The sequence below is a fragment of the Somniosus microcephalus genome, unplaced genomic scaffold, assembly GCF_052327205.1.
Source record: "Somniosus microcephalus isolate GS21.2 unplaced genomic scaffold, FLI_Smic_1.0 unresolved_chr1, whole genome shotgun sequence".
In the NCBI taxonomy this organism is placed as follows: Eukaryota; Metazoa; Chordata; class Chondrichthyes; order Squaliformes; family Somniosidae; genus Somniosus; species Somniosus microcephalus.
In genome coordinates, this window is record NW_028225179.1 from 3,046,323 (window position 1) to 3,063,345 (window position 17,023).

At 48.4% G+C, this 17,023-nt stretch overlaps 1 pseudogene; it reads left to right on the forward strand.

Annotated features, from left to right (window-relative positions):
• The first annotated feature begins 15,183 nt into the window (after positions 1-15,183).
• LOC147093188 (uncharacterized) lies at positions 15,184-16,145 on the forward strand (annotated as a pseudogene).
• The last annotated feature ends 878 nt before the right edge of the window (positions 16,146-17,023 follow it).

Below are 17,023 nucleotides of genomic sequence, written 5' to 3' on the forward strand. Positions count from 1 at the left end.
CAATATGATCATGCCCGATCCTCTATCTCAGTACCATATTCCCGCTCTCTCCCCATACCCCTTGATGCCTTTTGTGTCTAGAAATCTATCTATCTCTTTCTGAAATATATTCAGTGATTTGGCCTCCACAGCCTTCTGTGGTAGAGAATTCCACAGGTTCCCCACCCTCTGAGTGAAGACATTTCTCCTCATCTCAGTCCTAAATGTCCTACCCTGTATCCTGAGACTGTGACCCCTTGTTCTAGACCCCCCCCACCCAGGGGAAACATCCTCCCTCCATCCAGTCTGTCTAGCCCTGTCAGAATTTTATACGTTCCAATGAGATCCCCTCTCATTCTTCTAAACTCTAGTGAATACAGGCCTAGTCGATCCAATCTCTCCTCATACGACAGTCCTGCCATCCCAGGAATCAGTCTGGGGAACCTTCGCTGCACTCCCTCTATGGCAAGTATATCCTTTCTTAGGTAAGGAGACCAAAACTGCACACAGTTCTCCAGGTGTGGTCTCACCAAGGCCCTGTACAACTGTAGTAAGACATCCTTACTCCTGTACTCAAATCCTCTTGCAATGAAGGCCAACAAACCATTTGCCATCCTAACTGCTTGCTGCACCTGCATGTTTGCTTTTAGTGACTGGTGTACAAGGACACCCAGGTCCCTTTGTACATCAACATTTCCCAATCTATCACCATTTAAATAATACTCTGCCTTTCTGTTTTTCCTACTGTTGTGGTGAAAATAAATTCACATCTAAACCATGTAAAAGTAAAAAGATGCAGTTTATTATCAGAGCTCTGGGAGAAGAGTCTCAGACCCCGTGGTCTGTGTGAGCACCTTCTCGTTCTCTCTTGGTTGGTACAGCTTTTTATTCTATTTTCATCCAATCACATTGTATTACAATAATCACCTGATCACATTGTATTACAATAATCACCTGATCACATATGGATTCTTTTCAGTATTAATAAAGGTTAGTTACATCTTACTATGCCTTTGGTTACAGGTCAAATTCCCATGACCCCTATATTCTGCTGTGTCTACAATTTTTAGCTAAAGCAGCATATTCCTTATCGCTTACGCAGAACACACATATTCTGTCTGGCCCCACAACTGCGTCTTATCTTGGTTTTTCGAAGCTTCTCACATTGTTCTTTGTTTAGTTTTGCCTTTTTACGTAAGTCAATTTTTATTGTGATATTTCTTACCTTATTCACTTTCACATGACCCCACTCCTTTGTTCTGAGTTTAATTTTGCTGGCATCACTTAATTAGTGGTCACCTCGGCTGTCCGAATTCTGAGAGGGTTCAATTTAACCCCTTCAATACAATAGCTAATTAATCCTCCCCTGCAATGATTCTGGCAGCTAGGCCCTCGTGATCCTTCTTGGTCTGCAACACTGGGCTGCAGGTCATAGGTTACAGTATCAACAACTCGTTTATAACTGAGCCCATTCTTTCTGTTCTATTTCTTATCTCTGCCACCTGGATTATGACGTCTGGTTCTACAGGCTGCCAGACCATATTTGCTAGGCTGAGGTTTCTTTAATAATCTACGCAAGCCATTTTGTTTCTTTATGTTACTACTTTAAGTTTAGCTGATTTTATTAAATCATTCTCACAGTTCAGCATTAGCTGTATGTAGCTTGGTGGCTATGCCTTATCTTATTCTTGCAAGGCTCCATTGTATGAAGTCCTTGAGCTGGGCAGACATTTTATCGTCACCTGGCTTCTCCTCAGCTCTTAGTGATCTCGCACATGACCCCTCTCTCTTTAATTTGTTTGCCCTGCATTTTAAACACTGAAAGGATTTGCTTTTAACCCTTTCAATCCCTCCTGTTGGTCCCGCACCAAATTTAAACTTTGGCTAGGGATACCAACTTCTCTTCCACTTTTACCATCCCCGGGATTACTCCTATACTGATGGCTTAAACTTAGTAGCTAAGCTCATCTTTCCCCTCTGTCTATCTTGTTGTGCTAGGCGTGGTAGTCTGTGCAAATGACTAATGAACTTTACATGTATGTTACTATCGCTATCAGTTCATTATCCCGCATTAACTGTTCGGTTTCAGGCTCAATATTGATTATATCAACTGTAGCAACCGGCACTATTCGGGACACAGCTGCCCTACAGAACCGTCATTATAACACAAAATAATACTACAACTATAATGACAATTAGAAGTCCTTATCATTTCTATTTGTCTTTTGATGCTTGATATTCGACCTTGCTGGCATTTATGCTATCTTTTTCCGCTTGCCTGTTGTCAGTCCCTGGTCTAAAAATTAAAACCCATCTTTGAATCTAATAGCTATTTCTTACAATTCCCTTTTTTTTTTAGAAGGAAATACCTTTATTGACTTCTCACAATCGGCTCTTGACTAATCTAGCCAGCTCTTATTGCTCTCTCAACTTGGGCGTTAGTTAGTAGGGAGTCTTGAAGATTTCTCCCTTCCTTACAGTCCATTCCTTTGAAGAGAAGGAGCAACCTCTGACCCCTTACTCAAATTCAGTTCACTGTTCCGGTGTTCCAATTCTGCCCCGCCTGGGATATCCTCTGTTTCTTCTATCTTTCCTGATGTTACCCCACCTGGGGTCTCCTTTACATTGCTTCGGATCTTCTCTTTTGGTGTGCTCAATTAATTTGTTAGTGCTTGTCAGTCATGGGCATGAGTACCCAATTGGCTTATGTATCAAAGTCTTACTACACACGTTACATATATCAAATACACTATCATTACAAGTTGGATAACTACCAAAGCATGTGAAATAGTACAAACCTAAGGGTGTGCTGATGTATTAAGCCCAATATCCCATCAATGTGAGTTGTCCCCTATGCTGTCAATTTCAATATCTATTCTCGAGTTGTCTTGCTCCAAAACATAAAAATGCTTTAGGGAGGAGTTCAGTCGCATCATGAGCTCACTGAAACCCGCAAACAACAGGGGAATGTCATATCTGTGTATCCGAATTGTGCCACATAATTGTGTAGCTCATACTTAAAAATGTGTTGGTTGATGGGACAGGTCCTGTTAGACCCGTAAAGCATGGTAATTGCAGTAGTAGTGACACGGGGGCACCACTAAAATCACCTCATACTGGATTCGTACTGGTTTTTCCCACGCTCTGTTACCTACAAAACACAATTATTACAGTCATAGTTAAATTCAGTCTTACAATCATATCAAATACATTACAGTTTAACATCTAATCAACAAATCATGGATTTAAAAGATTCTCCAGATCTCTCTTTTGCTCGTATCCATCTTGTGGATAATTCTTACTAAACATGATTTCTCCTTAGCCCTCGATTGTATCAATCCAGATTCCTTGCAACTCTCCACTTCAACTTCAATCCCTCCAACAGGTACCCGTGTGTTTAACTCTATTCTGATTGTTTCATTAATTAGATAGTTTCTCGATGGAGTATGCTTTAAAAGTTGCCTCGCTCTCCTGAGCCACATTAACCATTTCATGTCTTGCTGTTGTCAAGTAACTGAGCATGTCTGAGACCCATTCTTCAGTGCAAACTCAACATACATTCCTGGATGGTAATTACCTCATACGTATTGAATCACATTTGCACACTCATATCAGTATCCCAATATCGTGCCACACGTGCCATCCGATACAAGCCTTTCTCGGGCTTTCAGGTATCTTATCGAAAGATTGTAGTCACCTGGAGATCTTTGCTCATCTTCCTCTGCATGGTCCCGATGTCTTGGGTAGTGGCCAGACTATCAAATTCAGTTTTCTTAAAAGTTCATTAAAGGCAGGGACACAAATGTCTCCAAGAGAAAACTATCAATTTACTATTCTTAACTACATTTTCCTGACTTTCACGAGAAAATTTTGAAAATTCCCATTCAGTAGTGTAATTCTCCTGTTTCAATCTTACACTCTCAATCACTTTCCTTTAATTACCATTCATATTTTATTCATGAGTCCTGGAAAAACTTTACGGTCCAGTACAATATTTAAGATAGAAAACATAGATCAAACGTTCTCACTTGATCCAAGTTATTAACACATTTTATTATCATTATTTTTAGAGGATCTTTTATTTTCCCAAAAGTAACCAAATATATAGCGCCTGAGTCCATTTTGTCATTTCAAAATTATCCCAAAATCCAAATAGCAGTACAGTTGAACTGATAGGTTTTGTCAATGTTCAATTTCATCTCTATCAATTTATCTTCCATTTCCAATTTCAGAAACAAGTGATTCTCAGGCTAGGTAGCTTACACAGTGTTTTTAACATTAGAGACAGAAGTGCTGCAATTAGTTTACAAGGTAACTTCCATATAACAAAAGCACATTGGCAACTGTAACTTTAAGGCAGAAGCTTATCTTTTGTAAAACTATGAACAGACAAACAAAACAAAATAGCACATTCTTGCAGAAAACAGTAAATTACGTCATATTTTCTTATCAAATCAAACTGCTTTAGAAGATTTCACCATAGCAACCGCAACTCCAAGGTTAAATCTTAGACTGAAACTTAGGGCTAGAAATTGGGTTGCTAGCGCCTCCAAATAATGCCTAAAGAGGCCAAAAAATGGGGCACTAGCCAATTTCCGGGTGGGCGCAGGAAGCCTAGTGCCTCGCCCCATATTGAGCATGGTTTTAGCGCCGGTGCTAACTCTTAGCGCCCGCTCATGGGCGCAGGCAGATTATGACGTCATTTGAGTGTGCAACGCCTTTTGGGCGCCCCCGTCCGCAAATTCAGTGGCCCACCCCTCCATAGCGCCTGGCGCTATTAGTGATAGCTTACCTGGAACCTTACCAAGTCGCACTCATGCTGCAGGGGCGTTATTTAAAGGGGACTGGTGTGGTTTAAAAGCGGCAGCCATTTCTGCAGCACAACTTCCTCGAGCGCTGCAAGGAGTTGCTGAGCTGCACACAGAGAGCCTTTTGACCACTGGGTCCACGCTGGCAGAGGAACTTCGCCATTCGGACCATTGCCTTACTGCTGGTGAGCATTTAGAACGGCAAAGCTACTTGCGCGCACTTATTATGGACGCGGACGTCCTGCTGCTGCATTATCTGCAAAGGGCACTGAGACACAGGGAGAGGGGGCCGGCCGTGCCCAGACGGAGGAGGGGCTACAGATGTCGCCACACCAGACCTTACGCTGCCAGGGTTTTCCGCCAGCAGTTTTCCTACATGAACATGTCGGAGGAGCAGTGTGTCCGAAGGCTGCGCTTCAGAAAGGAGGTGGTTACTGAGCTGTGCCACCTGCTTCGGACAGATCTGCAGCCTCAGTTAAGGTGCAGGACATCTCTGTCGGTGGCTGTGAAGATGACTGTTGCCCTGAACTTCTACGCAAGCGGCTCTTTTCAGGCTGCATCTGGCGACATAGCCAGCATCTCCCAGTTTGCGATGCATTGCTGCATCCGTCAAGTGACTGATGCCCTGTTTAGAAGGAGGCGGCAGTACATCTCCTTCCCAATGACCCCGGACAAGCAGCGGGAGCGCACAGAGGGCTTCGCAGCAATCGCGGACTTCTCCATGGTGCAGGGTGCCATTGACTGCACGCATGTGGCTTTGCGGGTGCCTGTATTCAATCCGGAGGAGTTCCACAACTGCAAGGGGTTCCATTCCCTCAATGTCCAGCTGGTCTGTGACCACCGACAGCTGATCCTCGCAGTGAATGCGCAGTTCCCAGGCAGCAGCCACGATGCCTTCATCCTGCGCCAGACTACTGTTGCAGACCTTTTCGAGGCCCAGCCTCAACCAGAAGGCTGGACTAGGGACAGGGTCACTGGCAAGGCTTGGAAGCTAAGCAGAGCCAGGCCTGGTTAGTACCTGCAGGGCTGACCATCAGGGAAGACCAGGTGCAGAAGGTCACGGAAGGAGCCCCGAGGAGGGGCGGTTGGTGAGAAGGTCACGGAAGGAGGAGCGGCTGGTGAGCAGGCCCGGGCATTGGGCTGAAGATTGTCGGTCAGGAGGAATGGTGGAAATGGAATGGCGGCGCGCGCCGACGCAGCGGCTTTGCTTCTCCCAGTCATGGGAGCTTGCAAGATCACATTTCGTTGTTCATGTACTTGTGCAATGACAATAAAGTTGAATTATTATTATTATCGGGGACAAGGGCTATCCTCTGTGCCCGTGGCTGATGACCCCACTCCGGATGCCCAGAACCCCTGCTGAAGAGTGCTACAATGCGAGCCATCAGGCCACACGGAACATTGTCGAACAGACAATCGGCATGCTGAAGCAGCGTTTCCGCTGTCTGGACCATTCCGGCGGAGCACTGCAGTATTCACCTGAGCAAGTCTCGCACTTCGTGGTTGTTTGCTGCATGCTCCATAACCTTGCTATCCTGCGTACCCAGCCAATGCCACCAGACATTGCCGCCCCAGCGGAGGAGGAGCAGGAGGAGGAGGAGGAGGAGGAGGATGGGAGGGAGGTTCTAACTGGAAGGGCCATGCGTCTGAGGCTGATCACAAATTGATTCTAGGCCACTCTGACGGAATGCTTGCAGCCAATCCAAGAACAGGAATGGAACCGACCTCATACCCCCAAGCCTGTGAAGGGCAAGATGCATACAAATAGCAGGCATGGCCATTCTTAAGGAATAAAAAAGTGTTTATTTACAAAAACGTGCTCCCTTCCAACATTACTAAACAAAACGAACAGAAATCAAAAGTCACAGACGGACACATTCGTCTCTCCCTCCCGTGAGACAGATGAAATAAAACATGACAGTAGACAGAGACATTCCCATGGGCTTGGTTCCAACTGGCCAGACGCTTCAGGGGCACCCTTCAGTTCTTCCCCCCCTGATGGGGAGCGTGGTCTTTTGGACGTCTGTCCCCTTCCCACCCTGGAGCTCCTCCTTAAGGGGGCCCCAGTGGCTGCAGCAAGGCTGGGGGAGGCCTGCTGACTGTCCCAGAGCACAGATGCCCCTGAGGTGCGGCCTGGACGACCTCACACAGAATCACACAGAATCTACAGTGCAGATAGAGGCTATTTCGGCCCATCGAGCCTGCACCGACACATATCCCACCCCATCCCCGTAACCCCACGTATTTAATCCCCTAACACTAAGGGTCAATTTATCATAGCCAAATCAACCTAACCTGCACATCTTTGGACTGTGGGAGGAAACCGGAGCACCCGGAGGAAACCCATGCAGACACAGGGAGAATGTGCAAACTCCACACAGACAGTCGCCCGAGGCCAGATTTGAACCCGGGTCCCTGGCGCTGTGAGGCAACAGTGCTAACCACTATGCCACCGTGCCCCCTGGGCCTAGAGGGCCCGGCTGCTGACTGCTCCACCTGTGCATGGGTGGAGCCAGTCTGCCCTGCAGGTGCTGGCAGCTGCAGTGAAGTGCCAGTGGTGGGAGCAGGAATGCTGTCATCCTGAGAGAGGACAGCACCTCCCTGCTCGACCAACACACTGGCACTCCCACGGGGCAGTACCTCAGCATCCGGAGCAAGCACAGATTGCTGGCCTGCTGCGGTGCTGTGAGGTCCCCGGGTAATCATGCCTGAGCCATCGAGGGTGGCAGCAGTCACTGGTCGCGTGGCCTCCATGTGCCTCTGCAGGAGACCAGCGAGTGACTGCATGGCAGCACTTAGCCCTTACGTGGTAGGTGCCAGTGCTTCGGCGAAGTCCTGGACAGTCCTTTGCATTGCTTCAGTGAAGCCCTGGACAGTCATTTCCATTGTCCCGCGGAAGTCAGGGAGACTCCTCTCCATTGCTTCGGTGAAGCCCTGGACACTTCTTGCCATTGCCCCATTGAAGCCCTGCACAGACCTTTCCATCGCTGCGCTGAAGCCCTGGACAGACCTTTCCAAAGCTGACCTGAAGTCCTGCGCACTCCGGGCCTGTGCTGCGCCAATGTCTTGAACAGTGGTCGCCAGTGTCTCGGTGGCTTGAGGCAACATAGAAACATAGAAGATAGGAGCAGGAGTAGGCCATTCGGCCCTTCGAGCCTGCTCTGCCATTCAATGAGATCATGGCTGATCAGCCAAATTCAGTACCCTGTCCCTGCCTTCTCCCCATATCCTTTGATCCCTTTAGCCTCAAGAAATATATCCAACACTTTCTTGAATATATTTAATGAACTAGCCTCCACCGCACTCTGTGGCAGAGAATTCCACAGGTTCACCACTCTCTGGGTGAAGAAATTCCTCCTCATTTCAGTCCTAAATGGCTTATCCCTTATCCTTAGACTATGACCCCTGGTTCTGGACTCCCCGGCCATCAGAAACATCCTTTCTGCATCTAGTCTGTCCAGACCTGACAGAATTTTATAGGTTTCGATGAGATCCCCTCTCAATCTTCCAAACTCCAGTGAGTATAAGCCCAATTGACACAATCTCTCCTCGTACGTCATTCCTGCCATCCCAGGTATCAGCCTGGTGAATCTTCGCTGCACTCCCTCCATGGCAAGAACGTCCTTCCTCAGGTAAGGCGACCAAAACTGCACACAATACTCAAGGTGCGGTCTCACCAAGGCCTTGTACAACTGCAGCAAGACATCCTTGTTCTTGTACTCGAACCCTCTCGCAACGAAGGCCAACATACCATTTGCCTTCTTAACCACCTGCTGCACCTGCATGCTTACCTTCAGCGACTGGTGCACAAGAACACCCAGGTCTCTTTGCACTTCCCCTTCTCCCAATCTATTGCCATTCAAATAATAATCTGCCTTCCTGTTTTTGCCACCAAAGTGGATAACCTCACATTTATCCACATTATAGTGCATTTGCCATGTTTCTGCCTCTGCAGCCATGAGCTCAGTGTGCCTCCGGCCAGCCTGAGCGCTCACTTCCCTGAGGGCATGCACATCCTCTGCGTTCTCTGCAGCAGCACTGGTGGCCTGACTCGCCCTCTGGGGAGACGGCCCCCGATCTTCCCTTCTCCCCCTGCATTGCTGCAGGCTGCTGGGGCCTGCTACTGGCTCCTCGTCCGTGGTGTCCTCCCCGCTCCCCTCCCGGGATGGTGTGCCCCCAGTCCGCCGCTGCGCTGGCTCGCCTGCGGCTTCATCTGGTGTTTCGGCATCATCCTGGTCGCCGCCTCCAGAGTCACCCATAGTGGTAGCTTCAGGGCCCGACTCCTCCCTGGACGAGCCAGCAGCTGAAAGCAGGGAGGTACAGGAGTGGCATTAACGTGAGGATAGGGTGGCAGCGAGGGAGGCATGGAGGTGCAGGAGTGGCATTAATGTGAGAACAGGGTGGCAGCGAGGGAGGCATGGAGGTGCAGGAGTGGCATTAACGTGAGGACAGGGTGGCAGCAAGGGAGGAATGAGTGCTGCAATATACTGCAGTGGATCCACAGTCAGAGATCATGCTGCTGGGGGGAACAGTTGGGAGGAGAGAGATCCAAAAGGCGATAGCCTTACCATCGTAGGCCACTATGGGGTCGGCAGCTCCAGAGGCGGCAGGACCAGTCAGCCAGGTCCCCATGATATGTTGGCCCCTCTCCTCCAGGTCGGTGAGAGCCTGGACCTGGGCACGTCCTCCTCCGGTGGCCATTTGCTGGCGTCGGTTATGTGCCAGCTTCCCCTGCAACAGAAAGGATGGAAATTGCTGAAACGTCCTGCACTGAGCACACATCAGCTGCCCCCCATGGTTGAATAGCCCTTACATCATGCACTGAGCAGCATGTGCATGTGTCTTTCCTGGCGGCTCGCCCACCCTCTAGCCAGAAAGTCAGGTGCACATGGAGGGATGAACAAGACCGTGGAAAAGGCACTCACCCTGACGACCCGAGTGAGGTCGTTGAACTTCTTCCGGCACTGGACCGCAGTGCGAGGGACCACGCTCCTGGAGCCCACTCTGGTGGCCACGTCCCTCCAGGCGCGCCTGTGTTTGGCATGTGGCGCCTTCCTGCCATCCTGGGGATATAGCGTTTCACGCCGGCGCTCCACAGCGCCAACCAAAGCCTCCAGGGCCCCCCCCATCAAAGCGTACAGCACTCTGCCTGACCCTTTGCATCTTTGCAGAGCCTGGAGTGCCTCTGTTTAGCCTCCACCGAATTTAAGGCGTGCCAGGAAGTGTTGTGTCTTGTGATTCCAATTGACCCGCCCCTTTCAGAGCTGTCCGGCGCCAGTGTGTCTCGGGGTCACTGATTATTGACAGCACCTGCGCTGTGCCCCACCGCGGCGAAATTGTGTTGCGCCTCCAAATTAGCACCTTAAGAGTAGCGTGCAGTGCCTGATTTAGCGCCGCAATCACCATCAGGGGTGCAGCGACCCAATACAGCGACAAGTTGCGTCTGGCGCTAAACTTTGCGCTTTGCCAGGACTAGCGCCCCAAACGGGGCGAGACCGAATTTCTAGCCCTTAATCTTTTGTTAAACAAACTTTTTGTTGCTCTTCTCAGTTTTTACACACCAGCTTAACTTAAATTCGTTCAAAGGTTTTTTTTCCAATTCTTGGAGCACAATCTTATTCGCACCTTCTTAAAACTTCCAAACTCCAAGACTAGACAAAAGTTTTTAAACGCTTTTAACACAGAGAAGTGGTTGGAGCTAAAACAAATATAACAGAATCTTTCTTTTAAAGACAGACTTTCAGACAAAAGAAATACTGTAACTTCTTAAACATTCATAGTCTGGAAAACTTTCACACTTTAACACATGCTTTCACACAAACTAAAATTCCAGCATTTTTTAAGGTTCCTTTTACTCAGCAAATCTTGTGTTTTATTTGTCTCAGCACAAATGTTAATAACTTCCATGTCAGTAAAACTTTCAGTTTCACTTTTTTTTCCCTCTTTTTCCATCGGTGTCCCCATCTTCTTTCTCCTTGTTTATCCTTTAGTTTTGCCAATTGTTTTTCTCTAATTTTGTCACCTGCTCCTGTAGATTTTCGTTTTAATTTCCTTGGTCTTTTGAATGACCGTTACTAATTGGTGTACCAATAAAACTCCCGCTTTCTTTGTCTTACTTCCCTTTTGTGTCTCCCACCATTCTCGTTGGTACACTGGTACCTTAGACGGATCCCATCCATCCTTTTTCATCTTATCTATCAAACCCTTCCGGTCTTCTGCATAGAGCCTGGTAAGAGACCCAGGGGGTCCCCATTCCATCTCTTTCCCCGACGCCATATCCAGTCCTACGTCAGTCTTACCTACTCTGCTGCATTTCTCTGTGCGGGTTTGCCATGATCCTGTCTTTATTCATGGTACGTCCGTGACCTGGGATTTCTCCCCTCCGTCTTACCTCTAGTAACACCCCCAGTGGTCGTAAAAGACTTTTTAAGTGGTTAATTAATCACAATTAAGCACACATATATTCATTGACTTCACGATCCCAGGGTACTTTGGAGTCTCTCAGCCTACTTGATCCTGGCCATCACGTGGGGCCCAATCGCCCTCTTAATTCCGGCTCAGGCTAGGGTCGATGAGACAGGCACCCTCCTTGTCCTTGTCGATCAGTCAATCACTCATTCCTTTGTGACCTCTATCGCTACACAGTGTTCCCTTAGTTCATGCGATCCACACTCACACAACTGTGTTCTCTCACCTCTTACAGACTTTCACTTGATTCATGATGCTACGGCACTGTCCCTCTGCCTTCCCAGATGACTCAATTTCTGGACGGTCAAAATTTGACTTCTCGTCCGGGTTCACTGGTACAGGCAGTCTTTCAGTTCCATAGCACCCTGCTCGCCGCACCAATTTGTTGGTGAAAAATAAATTCACTCGAGTCTGTCTTAAAGTAAAAGTGATAGTACACAGTTTATTAACAGAACGTTCTGGGAGAAGGTCATAGACCCCGCGGTCTAGTGACACCCTTCTCGTTCTCTCTTGGTTGGTACAGCTTTTTATTCCATTTTCATCCAATCACATTGTATTACAATAATCACCTGATCACATATGGCTTATTTATTCTTTTCAGTATTGGTAAAGGTTAGTTACATCTTACCATGCCTTTGGTCACAGGTCAAATTCCCATGACCCCTATATTCTGCTGTGTCTACAATTTTTAGCTAAAGCAGCATATTCCTTATCGCTTACTCAGAACACACATTCTGTCTTGTCCCACAATTGTGTCTTATCTTGGTTTTTTGAAGCTTCTCACACTGTCTTTTGTGCAAGACTAGCGAGAGTAGCACTTTTTCAATCTGTACTGTCTTATCTTTCTTTTTCACATAGCACTTTTCAGTCTGTCCTTTCTTTAGTTTTGCCTTTTTACGTAAGTCAATTTTTATTGTGAAATTTCTTATCGCCACCTGGTTTCTTTTAGCTCTCGTTCATTCTCACATGAACCCATTCCTTTGTTCTGATTTTAATTCTGCTGGCATCTACTTTATTAGTGGTTACCTCGGCTGTCTGAATTCTGAGAGGATTAATTTTAACCCCTTCACTATAATGTGGCACTTGTCGAACGCCTTTTGGAAATCCATGTACACCACGTTAACCACATTGCCCTCATCAACCCTCTCTGTTACCTCATCAAAAACTCAATCAGAACCAGAGCGGCTGGGCCCGGCGGACATGCGGCCAGGGCCCCGGCACCAGGAAACCCAGGGTGCAGCGCCTCTCCCATCCGAGCCGCCGCTTCCCGGTTTCTTCAGCTGGTACCACTGAGTCCGACTCGGGACAAAGGACAGGAGCCATGCTCTCAGAATGGCCTGCGGCCCCGGGGAGCATGCACACTCTCAGCGGGGAAATCGGCGCATTGCATAGAGCGGTTTCTGGGGCGCGGGGAACTGTGGGTGCTGCGGCCGCCATCAGTCAGCGGCTGTGGGGAAGAGTTTTATTGCAGGCTGACGGAAGGTAGGTCCCTGGCCGCCTGTGTAGGTCTTTTTGTTGCTTCATTGTTGAGGATGTAACTAGTAAAATAGATAAGGGAGAACCAGTGGATGTTGTGTATTTGGACTTTCAGAAGGCTTTCGATAAGGTCCCGCATAAGAGATTAGTGTGTAAAGTTAAGGCACCTGGGATTGGGGGCAAGGTATTGGCTTGGATAGAGAACTGGTTGGCAGACAGAAAGCAAAGAGTTGGAATAAACGGGTCTTTTTCTGAGTGGCAGGCAGTGACTAGTGGGGCACCGCAGGGATTGGTCCTTGGACCCCAGCTATTCACAATATATATTAATGATCTAGACAAGGGAACTAGATGTAATATCTCCAAATTTGCAGACGACACAAAGCTGGGTGGGCGTGTGTGCTGTGAGGAGGATGCCGAGAAAGTACAGGATGATTTGAACAGTTTGGGTGATTGGGCAGAAGCATGGCAGATGCAATATAACGTGGATAAATGTGAGGTTATCCACTTTGGTGGCAAAAACAGGAAGGCAGATTATTATTTGAATGGCAATAGATTGGGAGAAGGGGAAGTGCAATGAGACCTGGGTGTCCTTGTGCACCAGTCGCTGAAGGTAAGCATGCAGGTGTAGCAGGCGGTTAAGAAGGCAAATGGTATGAGTACAGCAACAAGGATGTCTTGCTGTAGTTGTACAGGGCCTTGGTGAGACCACATCTTGAGTACTGTGTGCAGGTTTGGTCACCTTATCTGAGGAAGGATGTTCTTGCCGTGCAAGGAGTTCAACGAAGATTCACCAGGCTGATACCTGGGATGGCAGGAATGACATATGAGGAGAGATTGGGACGATTGGGCTTGTACTCGCTGGAGTTTAGAAGAATGAGAGGGGATCTCATTGAAACTTATAAAATTCTGACAGGACTGGACAGACTAGATGCAGGAAGGATGATCCCGATGGTCGGGGAGTCCAGAACCAGGGGTCACAGTCTAAGGTTACGGGGTAAGCCATTTAGGACAGAAATGAGGAGGAATTTCTTCACCCAGAGAGTGGTGAACCTGTGGAATTCTCTACCACAGAAGGCAGTAGAGGCCAATACATTAAATATATTCAAGAAGGAGTTGGATATATTTCTTAAAGCTAAAGGGATCAAGGGGTATGGGGAGAAAGCAAGGACCGGGTACTGATTTTGGATGATCAGCCATGAGGGGCCGAATAGCCTACTCCTGCTCCTATCTTCTACGTATGTTTCTATGTTTCAGTTTGAGCTGGAGTGGAGATGGAGGAGAAGCTGCTGGGTTTAACCCCCAGTACTTCTGAGCCCAAGAGGACCCAACAATTTCCAATGTGAGACTGTCAAGGGAGGTGGATTCTAGGGGAGATTAGGTTGTTACACAGACACTGTCCGGACAATGTAGAAGAGTTTTGTTTTAGGAACAAGTATTTCTGTACAGGCTTTTAACCCAGTTTACATCTACAGATTTGTTTTAATTCATTCTTGGGATGTGGGCGTAGCTAGCAAGAGCAGCAAATGCAGGAAACTTTCTGGTATCCGGCACTGACGGGACCAAGCTGGTGCCGGTCGATCAACACTGCCGGAGAAACGCGCGCTATAGTTAAAAGATATGAAGCTTCTGAGCTCCGTCTGAAGCAACAAACCCTGTTGCTTAGCAACAGCTTCATATCAGTCGGCGCAGCTTGCAAGCGTCTCTGTAGCTAAGCAACAGCTTTAGCTAGACGCTTGCAGAGCCACAAATGGAGAAAAAAAGCAGCTAAAAGTAAAAAAAGTTATCTGAACCGACTCCTGAATTTTGTCGGTGGATAGAGCATTCCGGACATTTAACCTCCGTTTAAACGAAAGTTTCCTGTATTGCCAATCCCCAGTTTCCCGTTGAGAAGGGGGTGGTGAGTGACCTGCTTGAGCTACTGCAGTCCGTGTGGTGAAGGTATTCCCACAATGTTGTTCGGTAAGGAATTCCAGGGTTATGACACAGCAACGATGAATATATCTGAGCCAGGATGGTGTGTGACTTGGAGGGGAACTTGGAGGTGATGGTGCTCCCATACAACAGCTGCCCTTGTCCTTCTAGGTGGTGGAGGTTGCGGGTTTTGGAGGTTCTATCAAAGTTCTGGTCGAGTTGCAGATGTATAAAGTTTGTTTCCTTCGCCCCCTCCCCCTCCCACACCCACCTCTCTCTCTCGCGCTCTCTCTCTCTCTCCTCCCATAGAGGCCAGAGTCTTGTGTAGGCCCGGACCAGGTGGTGGATTCCCTTCCCTGAAGGACATCAGTGAACCAGTTGGGTTTTTATGACAATCCGGCAGCTTTCATGGTCACTTTTTTCTAGTGCCGGCCCCACAATTGACCACATTCATTGTGCTCAATTTCACAACCTGCCTTTGTTTTCTTGTGGGTTGTCTCTCACGCTCCCTGTTTTATATTAATTTTACAGGGCACTGGAAGGGGAGGATTTGCAGAGAGGAAACTCAAACCAAACATCACTTCAAGATCTGACAGTCACTCGACTCATCGGATCTGAATATCATCGGCCTCTGAACATGGAAGCAAAAAGCACCGTTCACAGCGGGGAGAAACCGTACACGTGTTCTGTGTGTGGACAAGGCTTCAGCCGACCCTCTGGCCTATCGAGACACAAGTGCATTCACACCGGGGAGAGGCTGTTCACCTTCCCTGAGTGTCGGAAGGGATTCACTCAGTCATCCCACCTCCTGACACACCAGCGCACTCACACTGGGGAGAGGCCATTCACCTGCTCTGAGTGTGGGAAGGGATTCACTCGGTCATCCAACCTGCTGATACACCAGCATGTTCACACTGGGGAGAGGCCATTCACCTGCTCTGAGTGTGGGAAGGGATTCACTCGGTCATCCAACCTGCTGATACACCAGCATGTTCACACTGGGGAGTGGCCGTTCACCTGCTCTGAGTGTGGGAAGGGATTCACTCAGTCATCCAACCTGCTGATACACCAGCGTGTTCACAGTGGGGAGAGGCTGTTCACCTGCTCTGAATGTGGGAAGGGATTCACTGAGTTATCCCACCTGCTGAGACACCAGTGAGTTCACACTGATGAGAGACCTTTTAACTGCTCGGACTGTGGGAAGTGCTTTAAAAGTTCCAGGGAACTGATGCGCCATCAACGTGTTCACACTGACGAGAGACCGTTCAGGTGCTCGCACTGCGGGACTAGGCACGGAACAGAAGGCTCCTTTAGGAATGTACCCCAGTGCTCACTATACACCAGCACACTCACACTGGGGAGAGGCCGTTCACCTGCCCTGAGTGTGGGAAGGGATTCACTCAGTCATCCCACCTCCTGACACACCAGCACACTCACACCGGGGAGAGGCCATTCAACTGCTCTGAGTGGGAAGGGATTCACTAATTTATCCCAGCTGCTGACACACCAGCGAGTTCACACTGGGGAGAGGCCGTTCACCTGCTCCGTGTGTAGGAAGGGATTCACTCGCGCATCCCACCTCCTGACACACCAGCGAGTTCACAAGTGACTGCGGGGGTTGGATTCCGTTGTTGCTGCTGTTAATCACATCCAGGACTGAACCATGTTCATTCTGACAGGTGGGGATTGTTTCTGCTGATGTTAATAACTCCGGGATCTGGGCTGGAGTTTAATATTCTGGATATATGTCCAATAAATCAACTTTGTTTTAAACACATTGTTGTCGATTGTTGTCTTTCCCACCTGAGTGTTTAGCATCACCTGGCTGGAGCTCAGAAAGGACAATCTGGGGGAGGATCATACGACGGGAACAGAACTCTAGCCTGGACACAGTCCTTCAGGGCCACACTGAGTGGGGCAAACGGCACTTTGGTCTTTCTTGTCTCTCTTCACTGACAGAAAAGTTGCCGTGCAGGTTAATCTCGAGGTGTGTGAGAAACGTGTCCCAGCCGCTCTCTGCCATGGTTCAGAGCTCCTAGGCACGGAACAGAAGGCTCCTTTAGGAATGTACCCCAGTGCTTTTTTTTAATGGCCTTATTAACGTGTGTCGCTACTTTTAGTGATTTGTGTATCTGTGTCCCTGGATCTCTCTGCTCCTCCAGCCCATTTAGACTCTTGGGGGGAAATTCGGTGGTGCCCCCTTTGGGTCGCTAACGTGACCGGGGCTAATTTTAGCACCCCAAAAAAGTTAGCGCCCCTGTGCATTAAATTCAGTGGTAGCGCCCCAAGCAGGAGGCAGGGTGCTACTGGAAGCACTCCCCTCCGTCTTGAGGTGCTACCAGTCAATTTCACGGCTCTTCGTGTAACAGCGCCACGCCCGT